Below are 19,762 nucleotides of genomic sequence, written 5' to 3' on the forward strand. Positions count from 1 at the left end.
TACAGGTGTGCTAAGATGGGGAGGGCGGATATGAGTGTAAGTTGAGAGGGGCAGTTAGATGCCCAGCAGCTCAAGGACAAGTTGTTATTGGTTATTTCATGCATTTGCAATGTGCTGATGATCCATTATCTCATTTAATTTTCCTAAGATTTCTGCAAGTAACAAGATAGATGTGAATATCTCCATCATGATCAAGGCACAGGGACAGTAATTGAGCCATTATCTCAGTGACTTAGAGGTGGAAGAAGCTAGAACTGGATTTCCTTATATCTGTCAGTGACCATACAATTCTTGGCCTCACTTTTGGAACAGGACCATGAAGCAGCTGTGGTCTCATCAATGATACTCCCAGTGAATTCAGGCCCAAGCAACAAATCTTTCCCCAGTCGAGATTCTTGCATGCATGGAAGAATGACCTGAGTGATCTAGAGGAGGAGATGGAGGTTTCCACCATAACTCCTAGCTGATCCTCTGGGTCTGCAAGGTCTCTACAGGGTTGGAGCTACTCTAAAAATACACTGATTTAAATCAAAATCACATGGGTGGGATTTGGCTTAAACTGTAAGGAGCTCAGATATATACATATTAAAGCTGTGCTTCCAGGTGCCAAAGCAGCAACCTCTGGTCGCTGACAACATAATCAGTCACACTGGTGTCTTTTTGTTCATAGCATCAGCCATAAAGTCTGTAGGGTTAAGGACCTGAATACTGAGGACCAACAGACCTGGGATCATCAGAGCTCCACTATTTACCAGCCATGTGATGCCAACAACTGAATCTCTATGAACTCTGGCTTGCTCATCTTTGAAATACAAATGTCATGAACATCAATCCTGTAAAGTAGTCATAAAGATTAAATGAGACCAAGATTACAAAATGATTTCTGATGTTAGTAAATGTTCATTAAAATCTAGCTGTTACCATAATTGACTTCTTAAAAAGCTGAACTCATGGCCCTGTGTTTTCTTCTTCTAACAGTGTGTAATATCCCTGATGATCATTTTTTCCTATTTTCAGGTCTTTTATGTACAATACCATGACTTGATGCATTTGAATGTCTCCATCGAGCCAAGTATAAATATGTTGGTATGGCATTGTGAACCATTCCAGTTTGAACCAGGATCAAATTTAGGTCAAAATTTCCGGGTGCTGCCAAGTCTTCCAGATTTTTGCAGATATTACACAAGACAAAGTCAGGAACAGAAGCTGTAATATGCAAAGGTACAATCAGGATCATTTTATAGTTATCAAGACCTCCGATGGTGTACACCCTTTACTATGATCTATATCTTCATAGTTAGCTCTCAAGACAAAAATAGGGATTCTGATGCCCTAAAAAGGAGATAAGAGATAACTTAAATTGGCAGGGAACTTACCTTCTTCTAAAAGGATGAATCTGCCTTCTAGTCCAGGTACTATTTCTAAAGATTTCCATCAGTCCCCTAGCCTTTACAACTCCTGCATGAACCTTTGGGACCAACCTCCCTCGTGTCTCCAGATCTCTGTGCACACGTGGGGGCGAGGCTGTGGTCTTAACCTCATCGTGGCTGCTGCTCTCAGAAGTCAGACTTGCCTTTAGACAAGCCAAAGCATCTTTCAGCCATTCTGCATTCTGCTTTGCTTAGCTGAGGTGAGGCATTTGCCCCTAGGAAAATTTTCACAGTCCATGAGTCAATTCCATCTCCAACAGTAGCTTAGGGAATTTAGCAATCCAAAGTATGACCAAAAAAAAAAAAAAAAAAAAATCCTTACCAACCTCACTAAAAAGTAGACTTTCTTTTTCTTTTTCTTTTTCTTGGCACTTTGCCCTGATGATGTCATCCTCTTTCTGTTGTCTATCAAGATGGTTCTTGGGATGCTCTTTTCTATGATGGAGTTATTACACCAGAAAACCACCACCAGAATAGTCTTTCTTTTCTCCTGGAATAAGATCACTAGTATCATGACCATAAAGAAAAAGCATTTTAGCATCCTGATATCTATTTACCTAGATACAGGTTTAAGAGTCAAACAGCTGATTGTTTTAACATAAACCCTTTGAAATTTTATATGAAAGCAAAATTTTAGATGAACTGAATATCTCCTGCAGACATTCTTTGCCAGGGGTTGAACTCGGAGGCACTTAACCACTGAGCCCTTTTTTGTATTTTATTTAGAGGCAGGGTCTCACTGAGTTGCTTAGCGCCTCACTAAATTGCTGGGGCTGGCTTTGAACGTGTGATCCTCCTGCCTCAGTCTCCCGAGCTGCTGGGGTTACAGGCATGCAACACCATGTCCAGCTTGTTCAGACATTCTTAAATTATGTAGACATGACCTTAGAGTATGAATTTAACCTTCTGAAATGCATTATGATTTATTTTCTCGATAATTTACTTAAATATCAGTATTACCAGTGGGAGATACTACTTCTGTTTTCAGAAAAGGAAGTTGGAGAAAAAACTAACGAAATTATTGAAAAATACATATTGGAAAGTAATGTAAAATATATGTAAGATGTGCATGTATCAGAATATGTGCAGTTTCCTAGTTAGTTTTCTCTTAACCTCTTTTATCCTAATTTCAGTCTTGAGAGGTTAAGATTATTATTTTCATTTTATAGATCAAAAAACAGAAAATCACCCAGGTTAAGTGTATGCTCAGCATCCACAGTGCCTGAGCCCTGAGTGAAAATCAGATTTTATGACTTCAAATCCTTTTTTTTCCATCCTATTAAGCTTTCAATCTGTATCACTGTGGCTTTAATAATTGCTATCGTAATAAAAACTATTGTAATCTTATTAGACCTTCTTTCTAGTAGCATTTTCTTCTCTACCTTTGCCTGTTTCACTCCATCTATCTCTCAATCATTTAACTCCTAGAGGAGAATCATTATAAAGCATCTTTGTTTCAATTAGTAAAGGATGCTTTCTCTTCAAGTTAAAATTAAATTTAGCAAAGTACTTGCTTCTCTATTAAAATTATAACAACCATGAATTCCTTCTATGTCAGGTATAATGATCAAATTTTGAACATAAATAATAGAAAAATTAAATTATTAATCATAATAAATATCAACTCCTTACTTATTCCTTATTTCATAGGAAATAACATCATAAATGATTTACACATCTTGCTTTTATGAGAAGGAATTTTCATAAGTACTTTCATACTTACATGTTCTAGTATCTTCTTTCTATAGAAGTCACCACTAGATTTGGGCACCTTATTTCTGATGTCATTGTAGAGCTTAAGTTTCAATAAATATTAAAGTTGAGAAGCTATGTGCTCCATCAAGGACTGAAACTGGCAAAGTTAAAAATGAGAGTTAAAAATTCTGAGAGATAGGTAGCATATGGAAATGTGTCCAGTAAAGTATTGCTATAAATCTAGTGCCCTGTTTGAACAGAATTTGCTCATGGAGCGAAGAACTTTTCAAGGGTTTTCATTCCTCATACCCCGAGTCTTCATTAACACCACTTTCCTTACTGTGTTCATCACTCAGTGTCAATTATACATGGACATATACGGCTACAGTGACATTTTTCATAATTCTGTGAATGACACAAGTCAACTATGATAATGAAAGGCCACAAAGTTCTCTGGGTAGTATAAACCTTTCTCTGAAAGATAACTTTATCATGTCCAATAAGGAAAACAACAAATTTCTACATTTTAAACAGAAGATGAGGTTGTTGGCTGGTTGTGGGATTTGCAGTTGTAAGGAATTTTTTTTTTTAAATGTCATTGGTTTTTTTTTCTGAAAATTTTCCTTGGTCTCTTTCATTGCTTCCAAATGCATTAGGTATAATGAATTTTGGTGCCTACAATTTATTGCTAAAGATTAATGGATTTAAAATATCATTCCAAATTATAACTTAAGTGAACTTAAAACTGATACTTTCTAAAGCACTTTTGTCTTACATTCTAAAAAACATATTCTAATTAATATCAACAATTTCTTTTTTAAACATTTTTCAGCTCTAATTACACTTAACAAATAAAAGTATAAATAACTAAAGTGTACAACATGATTATTTGACACCATTTACACTGTAAAACAACCATCACAAAAAGTTAATTAACTTGATCATCATCTCACACAGTTAACATTGTGCCACAGTTTGGATATTGATTGTCCTTCAAAGTTCCCTGTGTTAATGCCTGGTCCCTAGGGTGACCCTATTGGGAGGTGGTGGAACCTTTAAGAGGTGGGGCCTATTGAGAGGACTTTGGGTAATTGGGGGTGTGCCCTTGAAGGAGATATCAAGGCACTGGCCCCCTATCCTTTCTCCTTCTTGCTTCCTGGTCCTGAGAAGAGCTATTTGCTCTGCCACACACCCCCACCATGAGGGGTTGCTTTGTCACAGGCCCAAAGCAATGGAGCCAACCAATCGGATTAGAACCTATAAAACTATAAACCAATAAAAGCTTTTTTTAACTTAGATTATCTCAGGTATTTTCTTATAATGGTGGAAAGCTGAGTAACACAACTGTTTTGGTCAACTTTTTCACTGCTGTGACCAAAAGACTTGCAAAGAACAATCAGATGGGGAGAAGTTTGTTTTGGTGCTCATGGTTTCAGAGGTCTCACTCCGTAGATGGCTGACTACATTCCTCAGGGCCCAAAGGCAGGACACCATGACGGGAGAGCATAACAGAGGAAAGCAGCTCGGAACATGGCACCAGTAAGCAGAGAAGGCTCTGCTCAACAAGGACAGAATATAAACCCCAAAGACATACCCCCAGGGACCCACCTCCTCCAGTCACCACCCAGTTAATCCCTATCAGTGGATTAACACTGATTGGGTTAAGGCTCTCATAACCCAATCACTTCACCTCTAAACCCTTTGCATTGACTCACACCTGAGCTTTTGGGAGACACCTGCTACCTAAACCATAACAACAATATTTAGTGTGGGTCTGTTGTTGTTTTGTTTATTTAGTTTTTCTTTTGGTGAAAGCACTAAAGCAAATTTCAAGTACACAAAACAATATCATTAACTATAGTGCTGTACACTCGATCCCCAGAACTTACTCATCTCTTAACTGACAGCTTGTACCCAACATCTCCCCATTTCCTCCAGTCCACCATTCCTGGCGGTCACCACTCTTTTCCAAGAATCCACAAATAAGCAATACCATATTATTTGTCTTTCTCTTCCTTGCTTACTTCACTTAGAATAAATGCCCTTGGTGTTCATTCATGTTATTGCAAATGGCAGAATTTGCTTCTTTTTTATGATTGAATAATATCTCATGGTATATTTATGTGCCACTTTTTATCAATTAATCGTTGACAGGCAGGTTGTTTCTAGACCTTTGCTATTACGAAAAATGGTGCAATGAATAAGGTTGTGCAGATATCTCCTCAAGCTACTGATTGTTTCCTTCAGATACACACCCACTAGTAAAATTGCTGAATCACGTATTAGTTCCATTTTCAATTTTTTGAGGAACCACCATTCTTTTTTCTTAAACACTTGTACCGATTTACATTCCCACCAACAGTGTTCAACACTTTTCAGTGTTTCTTACCTACTGTCCTATGATCAAGCCATCATAACAGGTTGAAGTAATATCTCACTGTGGTTTATAGGTACCTTTCTGTGAAGACTAGCAATGTTGTGCTTTTCAAGTAACTGATGGCTATTTCTATACCTTCTTTGGAAAAATGTCCTTTGAGGTCCTTTGTCCATTGTTTAGATTTGGGGGGTTTGCTAGTTAATTGCCAGAGTTCCTTATGTATTATAGGTATTAGTGATGTGCCATATTATGATTTTTAAATATTTTCTCTCATTCCATATGTGGACCTTCATTTTGTTGATTGTGTCCTTTGTGGTAGAAGCTTTTTAGTTTTACAAAATCCTATTTTTTATTTTTCCTAGTTTTAGTGTCATATCCATGCATTATTGGCAAGACCAGTGTTGAGACTTCTTCCCAATATCTTCTGCTAGGAGTTTTAAAGGTACAAGTCTAATTTTTAAGTCTTGGATCCATTCACTGCAAGCTAATTTTCATGTATAGTATATGATAGTAGTACAGTTTCCTTGTATTTTTAAAAAATGGATGCCTAGGGCTGGGGTTGTAGCTCAGTGGTAGACTGCTTACCTACCCATGTGAGGCCCTGGGTTCGATCCTCAGCATGACATAAAAATAAATAAATAAATAAATAAGCAAAATAAAGTTATTGTGTTCATCTACAACTAAAAAAAATTAAATACGGATGCCTAGTTTTCTCCAAACACATTTATTGAAGAAATCATCTTTTCCTGTTGTGTATTGTTGGCACCTTTCTCAAGGATGGGTAGACCATGTATGTGTGGATGTATTTGTGGGCTCTCTTTTCTGTTGGTCTATGTGTCTATTTTCATCATAGTACTATATTACATAAATTAGTATAGCTTTTTAATAGTTCAACATTAGGAAGTGTTATACCTCCAACTTTTTTCTTCTTTCTCAAGAATTCTGAAGATTTTTGGATTCTTTAATAGCTCCACACAAATTTCATGATTTTGTTTTATTACTGTGAAAACTGTAATGGAAATTTTGATAGGGATTGTGTTGAATCTGGATAATGGGTACTTTGGACATATTAACAATATTAGTTCTTCCAATCAACAAGTATAGTATCAGTATTATTCAGGGTTCTCTAAAGAAACAGAATCAACAGGAAGTATGATTATAAGAAGGGGATCTATTAGATTGGCTTACACCACCAGAAGCTGGATAGTCCACAATGGTCGTCTGCAGCTTGAGAGCTGGAATAAGCAGTAGCTGTGCAGTCCAAGAGGCAGAAGCCCCAGAACGAGAAGGATCAACAGTGCTACCCTCGTCAGAGATCAAGACTGCTGGAAACCACCTGGAGAATTACTAGCAGAGTTCACATTGGAAGAGTAAAGAAGGGAGAGTCCGATATCCTCAGACAATCAAAGCAGTAATCAAGAACCCATTCAAGAAGAGCCGAGCTTCCATCTGCATCTGCTTCCTTGTTCTTCCAACTTCTTTCCATCCTATTGGGCGGTGCTGCCCAAGCTTAGGGAGGGTCTCCAGTTCACTATCCCACATTCCAGTCATTCCTAGACACACCCTCATTGACACACCCAGAAGCCTTTATTGATCCGTATCTCTTAATCCAATCAAGTTGACAATTCAAAGTAACCATTACAATATCCTTCCATTTATTTGTGTTTTAATTTCTTTCACTTTAATGTTCTATAATTTTCAGTATACAGAAATTTTAGTTTTTTGGCTACATTTATTCCTAAGTATTTTACTTTTTCTAATTATTAAAAAAGGGATTGTAGACCGGGTGTAGTGGCACACCTGAAATTCCAGTGGCTCAGGAGGCAGAGGCAGGAGGATTATGAGTTCAAAGCCAGCCTCAGCAATTTAGCAAGGCCCTAAGCAACTCAGCAAGACTCTGTCTCAAAATAAAACACAAAAAAATGCTGGGGATGTGACTCAGTGGTTAAGGGCCCCTGGGTTCAATTCCTGGTGCCAAAAAAAAAAAAAAAAAAGGAATTGTTGGGCAAGGAAGGGATAGCGATGTTGCATGCCTGTAATCTCAATTACTTGGGAGGCCAAGACAGAAGAATTATAAATTCAAGGTCAGCTAGGGCAACTTAGTGAAATCCTGCCTCAAAATAAAAAGAGGGGAATGTTAGCACAGTGGCAGAGTGCCTCTAGGATTAATCCCCAGTACCACAAAAATAAATAAAAATAAACACATAGATAGATCATTTTTTAATAGTTTTGTTGGCCAGGTGTGGTGTTGCATGCCTGTAATCCCAAGTTACTTAGGAGGCTGAAGCAGGAGGATCATAAATTCAAGGCCAGCCTGGGAAATTTATCAAGACCCTGTGTCAAAATGAAATTTTTAAAAAGGCCTGGAGGTGTATCTCAGTGGTAGAGCATTTGCCTAGCATGTGTGAAGCCCTTGGTTCAATTCCCAGTACTGAAAGGGGTGGGGGGTGGGGGGTACTAGAGAGCTAGTTTTATTTCTTTTTTGAATAATTGCTGGTGTAAAGAAACACTATCAATTTTCATGTGTTCATTTTATATCCTGGCTCTCTGCTGAATTTATTAGTTGTCACTATTTTTGGTAGAATCTATAGGGGTTTCTTTGTATACATAAGATAGAGAGCCAAGAAATAAAATCATGCATTTATAGTCAACTGATTTTCCACAAAGGTGCTAAAAAAATCACACAAGACAGTATTTTCAATAAATGATGCTGAGAAAACTAGTTCTCTGCATGCAGAAGGAGGAAAGTGGACCCTTGTCCCACGCCATATACAAAAACTCAGTCAGGCATGTTGGCACACACCTGTAATCCCAGCAGCTTGGGAGACTGAGGCAGGAGGATCCAGAGTTTGAAGCCAGACTCAGCAAAAGTGAGGTACTGAGCAACTCGGTGAGACCCTGTCTCTAAATAAAATATGAAATAGGACTGGGGGTATGTGGTCCAGTGGTCGAGTGCCCCTGAGTTTAAACCCCAGTACCAGAAAAAAAAAAAAAAAAAAAAAAAAGAAGAAGAAAAGGAAAAAAAAAAGTAGGCAAAGAACCTGAACAGACATTTCTCAAAAGAGATATCAATAGCCAATAAGCCCATGAAAAAAGTGTTCATTTTCACTAAGCAGTTGGGAAAAGGCAAATTAAAACCACAATGAGATATAAGTTCTCACCTGTTAGGTTAAGTAAAAAGATGAAAGATAACAAGTGTTGATAATGATCTAAAGAACAGGGAACCATGATACACTGTTGGTGATAACATAAATTATTAGTACATTCATTATGGATAAGAGTAGATTCCTCAAAGAATTAAAAACAGAAGTACCATATTATCCAGCACTCTCTCTTCTGGGTACCTATCCAAAGGACTTGGGATGGGTATGGCTAAGGAATACCTGAATTCCCATGTTTAATGCAGTGTTAATCATTTATATGGAAAAGAACCAATGTAACGCCATTTTGTTCTGACCTGACTCCATTGTATGCCTGCTTATAATGTTTTCCTTTCAGCCTCCTGAAGCTGTATCTATGTTGACAGAACAGGAGGACCTTCCTGTGTACCCGAGTATGGCTCTGATATATGACAAAATGACTCTGAAATGTATAATCAAAACAATTCTCTCAAGTAATCAGAATATCTGTCTCAACGGGGTCTTTCTGACCTACATGTGCCTTACTTGTTCTTGTGGTTTTTGCCTTTACAAACTCTGTACTTCCAAAATTCAGGTGCTGGGAGTTCTCTGAGGCATTAGGCTGCTCCCAGGCACCGGTTGCCTGGTATGCGCATCAAAGGACCTTTAATCCCTTTTTCGATTTGGTTCAGTATGTGTGGTGGTTTGTGATTCTCATGCACTCCGTAACAATCACAATGGTCAAGAAATGGAATCAACGTAAGTGGCCATCAAAGGATAAATGAGCAAAGAAAATGTGACTTATAGACAACAGAATACCACTCAGTATTAACAGGGGTGGGGGAGGACCCTGTCATTTTCAACAAGGATCTGGAAAACATTCTGACATTAGCCAAGTACAGAGACAAATAGTGCATGACGTCACTATATATGGAATCTAAAATAGTTGAACTCATATGACTAGAGAGTGGAAAGATGGTTATCGTATGCTGGGGAAGTGCCGATGTGAAGAATGGGGAGCTGCTGATCAAAAGGTCTGAAGTTTCAGGAGCTAGGGCTGTAGGTCAGGGGTACAGCACTTGCCTAGCATGTGTGAGGCACTGGGTTCGATCCTCAGCACCACATAAAAATAAATAAATAAAATAAAGGCATATTGCTTCCATCTACAACTAAAAAAAAATTTAACAAAAGGTCTGAAGTTTCAGGTAGACAGGAGGGATAGGTTTTGAGATACAGTGCACAGTAGTGACTACAGTCGACAGTAACACAATGTATATTTCAAAATAACTAAGAGTAAATTTCAAATGTCTCACCATAAAGTGATAGAAAACCAAGGGGATGAAGATGTTAATTAGCTTTATTTAATCTTTTCACATTGTATGCATGTATCAAAACTTCAGATTGTAACCCATAGATGTTTATAGCTATGAACACTATTGATTTTTAAAAGAGAAGAAATTTCTGCAATATACAACAAAATGGAATATTGAAGATATTATGCTTTAGTCAAAGAAATCAGTCACAGGATAAATACTTCATGATTCTGCCTATATCAGTTATCAAAATAATCCCGCTCAGAAGTAAAGAGTAAAATCATGGTTTCCAGGGAATAGGGAAGAGGGGAGAAATAGGAAGTTACTACGCAAAGGATATAAAGTTTCAGGAATGTAAGCTGAATATGTTCCAGAGATCTGCTGAGCAACATTTTGTCTACAGTTAACAATATTTTTTTTTCACAACAAATGTTTATTTAAGAATTAAGTGGGGCTGGAGATCTAGCTCAGTTGGTAGAGTGCTTGCCTTGCCAGCACAAGGCCCTGGGTTCAAAAGAATTAAGGGGAAACAAAATGTTAAGCATAGGAATACATTGAGTGAATACAATTTATCTCATTTGGTCTGAAATATTGAAAAAGTTACTCTAACTACTTACCTGAGGTAGATTTAGGTTGGCACTGCTTCAAGGGAACCTCCACCCATCCCAGAAGTTACCTTCTAGTTTTGGTTACAGGCTCCCAAGTGGTCTTCTCCAACCTCGGTGCCTTTCCCCCATGGCTAAAAGTCCCCAGACCCGTTTCACATCCCCAAAGTTCTCCACCTTGAGGGATGGTCCATGGTTCATTTAAAGACTAGAGAAATTACCAGTAAGATTAGTTGAGAGAAGGGGCAAGGCACTGCCCTGCTAATGACACCTACTCTGTCCCTTCTCCAAGGTCTGATTATTAATAAGCAGTCAAAAGGACTCATTCTCATGACTGCCATGCCATACACCCAATACTAGTATTACAACTGTCATACTAGTGATAGGCATGATCTTCATCAATGAGGAAAAAATACATCCTGTGTGTTTTATCACACTGGGTGACTTTTCAGGATACAAGCTATCTAAAAATGGTCACTTCTCAGATTTTTTTTCTCCCATTCGATTAAAAGACATTTAATACAAATACTTCAACTTCCTACAGTATTTGGGACTCTACAGGCAAGCGAATGCTTCCATTCTGGTTTGAGTCCTTTGTTTTTGGTCTGACTTATCTTAGCAGACCCCTGAACTCCAGGGGGTACTGGTACTGGATTCAAGGAGTTGGCCCACAGTTGCCTTGTGTGAGACTTAAGCATTGATCAAATGGCGGGCTAAAGATCATGATATTTTTAGGGCCAGTGGCTATAACTCTTAATGATAACAAAGAATCTGATTCTGGAACTTTTTTCTTTTAGAAAATGTCCTGTAAGTTTTACTTGTTTTGACATGTTTCTGTAATTTTATAGTTAACAATGTTTTGTTACACACGTTAAAGTATGTTAAGAGGATAGATCTCAGGTTAAATGTTCTCACAATGCTCCAGGAAAATCCAGTGTGGAATAACTGCCATAGGTGAAAGGTGCCATGAGAGAGGAGAGGGAAGCAGGTCCAGGATCGCACAGTGCAAGTTATTAGGAACTTACTGATAGAATCATGATCAAGGGGGGCATTAAGACCAGTGTTCCCCGTGACTTGAGTCAGAGAAAGGGGGTTTAAATAGTGGTCAAAACAAAAGAGACTTTCATCCAAACAAGAATGGACCTAGTTTATTTCAAGGCAACATCAGGGATCAAGGATGTCAGGCACCTCCTTGCTCTGATGGTAGCAGGGTCTATTCTTCCTTTTCACATACCATGCCAATGTTTTGTCGATTCGCAGTATTCTGGAAAACTATTTAGGCAAAACTGACCAGTGTTACTCAGGTGCAATCATAGCAGTTATGACTCAAGATGGTTGCATGTGGTTCAGCTAGATCTCTACACCACCATTTAAAAGAAAAAAAAAAATTAAGAGAAATAACTGAACACAATTTTTTCCATGTTTTTATTGGTGCATTATAATTATATATAATGGTGGAATTCGTTGTTACATTTTTGTACATGCACATGATATAATAACATAATTTGGCCAATATAATTTCCCCCTGGTCCCTTTACTGCACTCTACTTATCTCCCTTCATGTTCATGATATCCCATGTGTACACCTTTCTTTTTCCTCTTCCTCTGTGGCTTCCATGTATGAGAGGGAACACATGACTCTTGGTCTTCTGAGTTTGACTTATTTCATTTAACCCGATGTTCTCAAGTTCCACCCGTTTTCCTTCAAATGACATAATTTCATTTTGCCTTATGGCTGAATAAATACCATTTTGTATATGCACCATAATCGTTTTAATCATTCATCCACTGATGGACACCGAGGCTGTTTCCAGAGTTTGGCTATTGTAAATTGTGCTGCTATAAACATGGGTATGCACAACTGGCTGAAGTATGCTGACTTTAACTCATTAGGATAAGAACACGAACATTTCTTAAAGAAAAAATTTAAAAGCGCTATCTATGCCTATATATAAACAAACAAACAAACAAAAAAACCTCTGAACTATTCACCCATTGTGTGGGAACTGGCATCTTGTATTTAGACGTGTGCCAAGTCTTTGTTCAAGGACAGATTTATTTCTTGAATCTGATAATTATGCCTGAAGGCCACACACTGTCATTTGAGAATTATTATATCATGCCCACATGTATGTCCCTAAAGTTCCTTACTTCATGTAATAAGGCCCAGGGTAATGAATCTGGGAGATGGATAATTACTACACTTATACCTTGGTCTCCTGACAGATCTCTTGCTCCAATGTCAACATCTGAAACTCCAGCTCCATTTTTGGTTTGTGTCCAAGTTTTGAAGCTAACTATTTCTTTGGTTTATTTAAGAAAACACCCACGGTCTTTGATTTTCCCTAAACAGCTTCATTCATTAAGATGAAACAGGCAATACATACTTCCAGACAACCCATCCCTTTGAACACTGAAGTAAGACCATTAACATATGTACAGTATTTGCATATACAAAGCTCGTCCAAGAACATTATCTTCTTGATCCTTTTAATAGCACCCCTATGAAGTTGAAATTATGAAACACATTTGATACAGGTTGAAAAATGGTGCATCAACATGGTTAAAAGATTTGCCCAGTGCATATAGCCAGTAAGACAAAGAGGTAGAACTTTACCTTAAATCTTGTTAAGTTCAGCTCACACTGAAGGAAACAAGTTCCCAAAGTGATCTGTTTGTGTACATTAAATGGTTATAAATATGAAATCCCATGATCTAATCTTCCATTTGTTTTGTGAAAACTCAGATCCCATCTTTTTTTTCTTTGTTCTAATTAGTTATACATGACAGTAGAATGCACTTTGACACATCCTACATAAATGAAGCATAACTTCCTCATTCTTCTTGTCATACATAATGTCACACTGGTCATGTAGTCATACATGTTCATAGGATAATCATGTCTTATTCATCCTACTATCCTTCCTACCCCCATTTTCCCTCCCCTCCCTGCACTCCCCTCTACCTAAAGTAACTCTGTTTTTCCTTAGGCCACCCCCACCCTCACTTATTATGAATTAGCATCGCGTACCAGAGAGAACATTCAGCCTTTGGTTTTTGGGGATTGGCTTATTTTGCTTAGCATGATATTCTCCAGCTCCATCCATTTACCAGTAAATACCATAATTTCATTCTTCTTTAAGGCTGTTTGTATACTCCATTGTGTATATATACCACATTTTCTTCATTCATTCATTTGCTAAAGGTCATCTAGGTTGATTCCATAATTAAGCTCTTGTGAACTGAACTACTATAAACATTGATGTGGCTGTGCAGTGTGCTGATTTTAAGCTCTTTGGGTATAAACCAATAAGTGGGATAGCTGAGTCAAATGGTGGTTCCATTCCAAGTTTTCTGAGGAAATCTCCATACTGCTTTCCATAAAGGTTGCACCAATTTGCAGTGCCACCAGCAATGTATGAGTGTACCTTTGTCCCCACATCCTCACCAACATTTACTGTTGCTTGTATTATTGATAATTGCCATTCTGACTGGAGATGAAATCTTAGTTTTGATTTGCATTTCTCTAGTTGTTCTGTTGAACATCTTTTCACATACTTGTTGATCGATTGTATTTTTTCTTCTGTGAAGTGTCTGTTCAGTTCCTTTGCCCATGAATTGATTGGGATACTTGGTTTCCTTGGTGTTAAATGTGTGAGTTCTTTATACATGCTGGAGATTAATGCTCTGAGGTGCATGTGGTAAAGATTTTCTCCCACTATTTAGGTTCTCTCTTCACCTTATTGATTGTTTCTTTGAAGAGAAGCTTTTCCATTTGAATTCATCCCATTTATTGATTCTTGATTTACTTCTTACATTTTAGGAATCTTGTTAAGGAAGTCAGATCCTAAGCCAACATGATGAAGATTTGGGCCTACTTTTTCTTCTGTTAGGTACAGGGTCTATGGAGTTCAGTTTCGTGCAGGGTGAGAGATTGGGATTTAATTTCACTTTGCCACATTTGGATTTCCAGTTTTCCCAGCACCATTTGTTGAAGAGGCTATCTTTTTTCCAATGAATATTTTTAGCTTTTTGTTTAGTATGAGGTAACTCATCTATGTGAGTGTGTCTCTGTGTCTTCTATTCTGTGCCATTGGTCTACATGTCCGTTTTGGTGCCAATACCATGCTGTTTTTGTTAGTATGGGTCTGTAATATAGTTTAAGGTCTGGAATTGTGATGCCTCCTGCTTCACTCTTCTTGCTAAGGATTGCTGTGACTATTCTGGGTCTCTTATATCTCCAAATAAATTTCATGATTGATTTTTCTATTTCTATGAAGAATGTCATTGGGATTTTTATAGGAATTGCATTAAATCTGTATAACACTTTTGGAAGTATGACCATTTTGACAATATTAATTCCGCCTATCCAAGCACACAGGATGTCTTTCATTTTCTTCAATTTCTTTCTTGTTCTATGGTTTCCATTATAGAGATCTTTCACCTCTTTTGTTAGATTGATTCCCAAGTATTTTAGCTGGCACTGAAGTACTATGGATGTTGAGCACATTACTTAGCCTGGGTGAACTTCCACTGACTGATATGCAAGATAGAAATGATAATCTCAATCTCACAAGACTGGTGTAAAGATGTAAGGCACTTTTCCCAATGGGGATAATCAGATTTATCAAAGTACATTGCTGTAAAAAGATACCTGAAAATAGAAAAAATTATCATTGGATATATTACACAGTATTATATCAGAATAAGACACATAGGGCCATGAGTACAGTTCTTTAAGAAATCAATTATAGTAATAGCTAGACTTTAATGAACACTTCCTACATAAGACACAGTACAAATCATTTAATGGTCATTACCTCACTTAATACACATAACTTTACCAGATAGATGTTAATAATATTTGCATTATGAAGATAAGGAAACCAGAGCTCATAGAATTAAGTTTGCCAATGTCACACAGCTGGTAAGTAGTGGAGTCACATGACAGTCCCAGGTCTGTTGATCCTGTGTTCAGGTTCTTAATTCTACACACATTATGGCCAATTTGTGGACACAAAGACAGTCATGAGACTGTGTTTTCAGTGCCCAGAGCTTATCACTGGTCAGCAAATAAAATTCAGCTTTAATTATGAGCATACCTGAGGTCCTTACCACTGACCACACCCCATTCCAACATTAGGAGTATTTTAGAGTAGCTCCAACCCTATGGAAACCTTGTAGACCCAGGGGATTAGCTAGGAGTTCTGGTGGAAGTCTTGTCTTGTCCTCTAGATCATTCAGGTCATTCATTTTTTTTTTAATTCATCATTTTTTTATTTTTACAGACTGCATTTTGACTCATTATACACACACAAGAGCTTCAGCTGGGAAGACAGTTGTTGCTCGGGCCTGAATTCACTGGGAGCATCACTGATGAGACCACAGCTGCTTCATGGTCCTGTGACTAAAAGGGCCAAGAATTGTGGGATCACTGACAGATATAAGGAGATCCAATTCTAGATTCTTCCACCTCTAAATCACTGAGATAATGGCTCAATTACTGTCCCTGTGCCTTGATCATGAATGGAGATATTCACATTCATCTTGTTACTTGCAGAAATCTTAGGAAAATTAAATGAGATAAAGGATCCTCAGCGCATTTCAAATGCATGAAATGGCCTATAACAACTTGTCCTTGAGCTGGTGGGCATCTGGTCACTCTTCAAGGTTTATACCAAGGTCATGTCACCTCTCTTCACACATGTACACAGATCTAAAATGTTTCCTTTATACAGGGCTGAAAAGAGAAGCTGAATTAATTTTGCCATATAAATTCAGGTGGGGTGTTATTGGCAGACACAGTGGTAGCCTATCTGCCCCTCTTAATTTACACTCCTACCACCCACCCATCTTAGCACATATGTAAGCTGGGTACATTTTCGTATCACCAGGAAAATATTAATTTTATATATGAGGGTCTCTGAAGAATCTTCAAACCCTACTACCAGGTCCAAACAGTAATTAACAAAACACATGTGACTTAGGGTGACTCCTACTCAGAGCTGTTGGGTGGAGGGAATGTTTGTCCATGGACAGGACGGGGACAAAGCACTGAAACAAGACCCTGGCTGTGTTCAGTTCTCTAGTTTCCCTGTGAGGGTCTATTCTAGCCAATGTTCCTCTCACAGCCCAGAATTGGTGTCTGGTACCTATTAGTGGCCAGGTCCTGAGGAGATCAGCTCTCAAGCAGAGATTCAGGGCAATGAAGAGAGAGGATATTTTCCTTAAACAGGAAAAGTCTGAAAATTTGCACAGTGAATTATTTAAGATCCAATTAGTAAGTGTTAATTGGATGGGCCGACTTTGAGTGACCACGTTTTCCAAACACAAAGGAATTCATCTGTACCAGGTCTGTAATGGACTTTTTCTTCTGAAGTCCTGTTTTTTAAAACCATGTATTCCACCTAAATGAAATCCTTCCCTGGTTTTTAAAGACACTTGGGCATTTATTTGTTCATTTGACAAACATTCATTATCACATTAGGTATTAGAGGATCAAAAGGAAGATAAAGATAATGATCTTCATCTTACCCTGAAGATTATATACCCATGAGGAATAAAGATATAAAACAAATTATCATAAAATTTAAGGTTTGGCTAGATGCCTGTAATCCCAGCAATTCGGAAGGTTGAGGCCAGAGGATCACAAGTTCAAAGCCAGCCTCAGCAACCTAGCAAGACCTTGTCTGAAAATAAAAAATAAAAAGGCCTGGGGATGTAACTCTGTGGTAAAATGCCTCTAGGTTCAACCTTCAACCTTCAGTACCAAAAAAAAAAAAAAAAAAAAAAAAAAACAAGGCACTAAGCAACTCAGTGAGACCCTGTCTCTAAATAAAATACAAAATAGGGTTGGGGATGTGGCTCAGTGATTGAGTGCACCTGAGTTCAATCCCTGGAACCTCTCCCCCCAACCCAAAAAAAAAAAAAAAAAAGAAAAAAGAAAAAAGCAATTAAAGATTTGTTTTAGAAAGCTGTACAGGATATTCTACTTGATGCTCTACTGTATAAAATACTGAGGAATATTGGCCACATTATATTGTATCATGTGCATGTAAAAATATGTAATGATGAATTCCGCCATTAGGCATAAATATAATGTACCAATTAAAATAGGAAAAAAATAAATCAAGTAATTTCAAAAAATACTTGAGGTTTTAGAAAATTGTACAGGCTACTCTACTTGATATCCTACCATATATAAGAATGTATGCATTCTCCAATTATGTTCCAAATGTTTATAAACTGTCCAAAGCTAGATATTGCTATGTCTACATTGCTGCTTTTTACATAACTGCTAGACTTTTTTGACTTTTTGTTAGAAGCATAAAATTTATAAGAGGTATGGGAACATTGTGACCAGAACTCAGACTCAGAGCTGAGTGTAGTACAACCAGCAAGGGATCACGACGCTTAGGGCTGCTGAACTGGCACAAATGCCCTCTTTCTCTCTCTAGGAAGAAACCGCTCCAGGAAAAACAAAAATGTAGCATCCTTATATGAAGAAATATGCAGTATGACCCCAAGGTATATTATAGGTCATGGAAGCAAGACTACTGTAATTTAGCACTTGAAGTCTGGTAGACAATTTAGAAGGTCAGAAGCTCAGGACTTATCATCTCAGTGGGTTCTTACAAAACAAAAACAAAGTCAATGCTCTGAGTTTAAATGCCACTCAGGACCAGGAATGGTGGCCTACACCTGAAATCCCAGTGGCTTGGGAAGCTGAGACAGGAGGATCGCAAGTTCAAGGACATCCTAAGAAAATTAGCAAGGCCCGAAGCAACTTAGGGAGACCATATCTCAAAATAAAAAGCAAAAAAGGATTGGGATATAACTCCGTGATAAAGCATTCCTGGGTTCAATCTCCAGTACCCCGTCCCGCAAAATGCCATATAGGGCAGATTATCTTGGCTCCTTCTAGTTACCTGCAGCCAAATCTCTTGAAAATGTGAAATGACAAGCATCAGCAATAATGGCCTGCATAGCACAAATGAACTCTTAGAAGTAAGAAACCATAGGGGAGAAATCAGTATGATTAACTTCATCCTATACAGCACTCTTTCCTAAAGTATCTGTCCGCTTTTGTCTTATAAAATTCAGTGTGCCCCTCTTATGGGGGCGGGGGGATAAAATCAAACTAGAGAGATCCAGTTCCATTTCCCCATTGTGGAGATCCAGAGGTTTATTTTTGTGGTTTTCCTGCAACACAATTTTTATTGGCAATCTCTCTGGTATGCCAACATCTCTCTTGCTGTTTGGGCTGAGTGTGACTTCCTACGTAATTCTTTCCAGGTAACCTGGCAGTCTGGAGATCTTTTAGTCTTCCCCTGTTGTCTCTCTGGCTTTGTCCAAGCTCCTGACCACTTTCAGGGATAGTTCCTAAAAGTAAATACACCTTCCAACTGGCCCTTCAGGGACACTTGCTCTTGGAACCCCATCATCACTCTGGGGAGAAAGTTAGAAACCATAAGAAAAGTCCACATGTGAGTTCTGTGGCTGAACGACCCACCCGGGTCCCAGCTGAGGGCTCACACCAACTGCCAGATAGTGGAGCTTCAGATGATTCTCACTCGCAACCACTAAGTAACTCTTAGCCTCCAAGCAGTACCAGCGACGGCACCTGAAGTGGATATGGGCTGCTCCCATTGTATCAAGACCAAGTTGCAGATTCTTTAGTGAAATAAGTCATCATTGTTGCTTTATCCAGCAAACCCAGAATGGTTTGTCAGGCACATGAGATAGCTGCAACATCACTCAAATTTAAACATCAAAATGCTGGCTTATATTTTACATTATAGATATGTTAATCCAATTCACAGGAATAAACAAAAGAAAACTGTAATAGAGATGTCTTCCCAGTCAAAATGTTCCTGCCTTAAATGTCAGCTACTAGGTGAAAGAAACGCAGTGCCAGAGTTCACTCTTAAACATCCTTATATTTCCATCCGGCTTCCTTGTTGCCAACAGAATGCCTCAGGACTTTCACCAGTGTTCAGGAATGTCAAGGTTCTATAGGGCTGTCCCAGGGAGTGGTCTGAATTTTAGTTGCCCTAAGGCCAGAAGCTAAAGCTAAATTATTCTCCCCTACTCAAGTGAGTACAGGAATCTAACCAATGCCATAAACACACTCCAGTAAACTTTAGACCAAGGGAGCCAACAGAAATAGGACAGAGGGGCTGCTTAGGACCCCCCTACTCCTGACAGTTTCCCAGGCCCCATT

Source organism: Sciurus carolinensis, chromosome 11 (assembly GCF_902686445.1).
Source record: "Sciurus carolinensis chromosome 11, mSciCar1.2, whole genome shotgun sequence".
In the NCBI taxonomy this organism is placed as follows: Eukaryota; Metazoa; Chordata; class Mammalia; order Rodentia; family Sciuridae; genus Sciurus; species Sciurus carolinensis.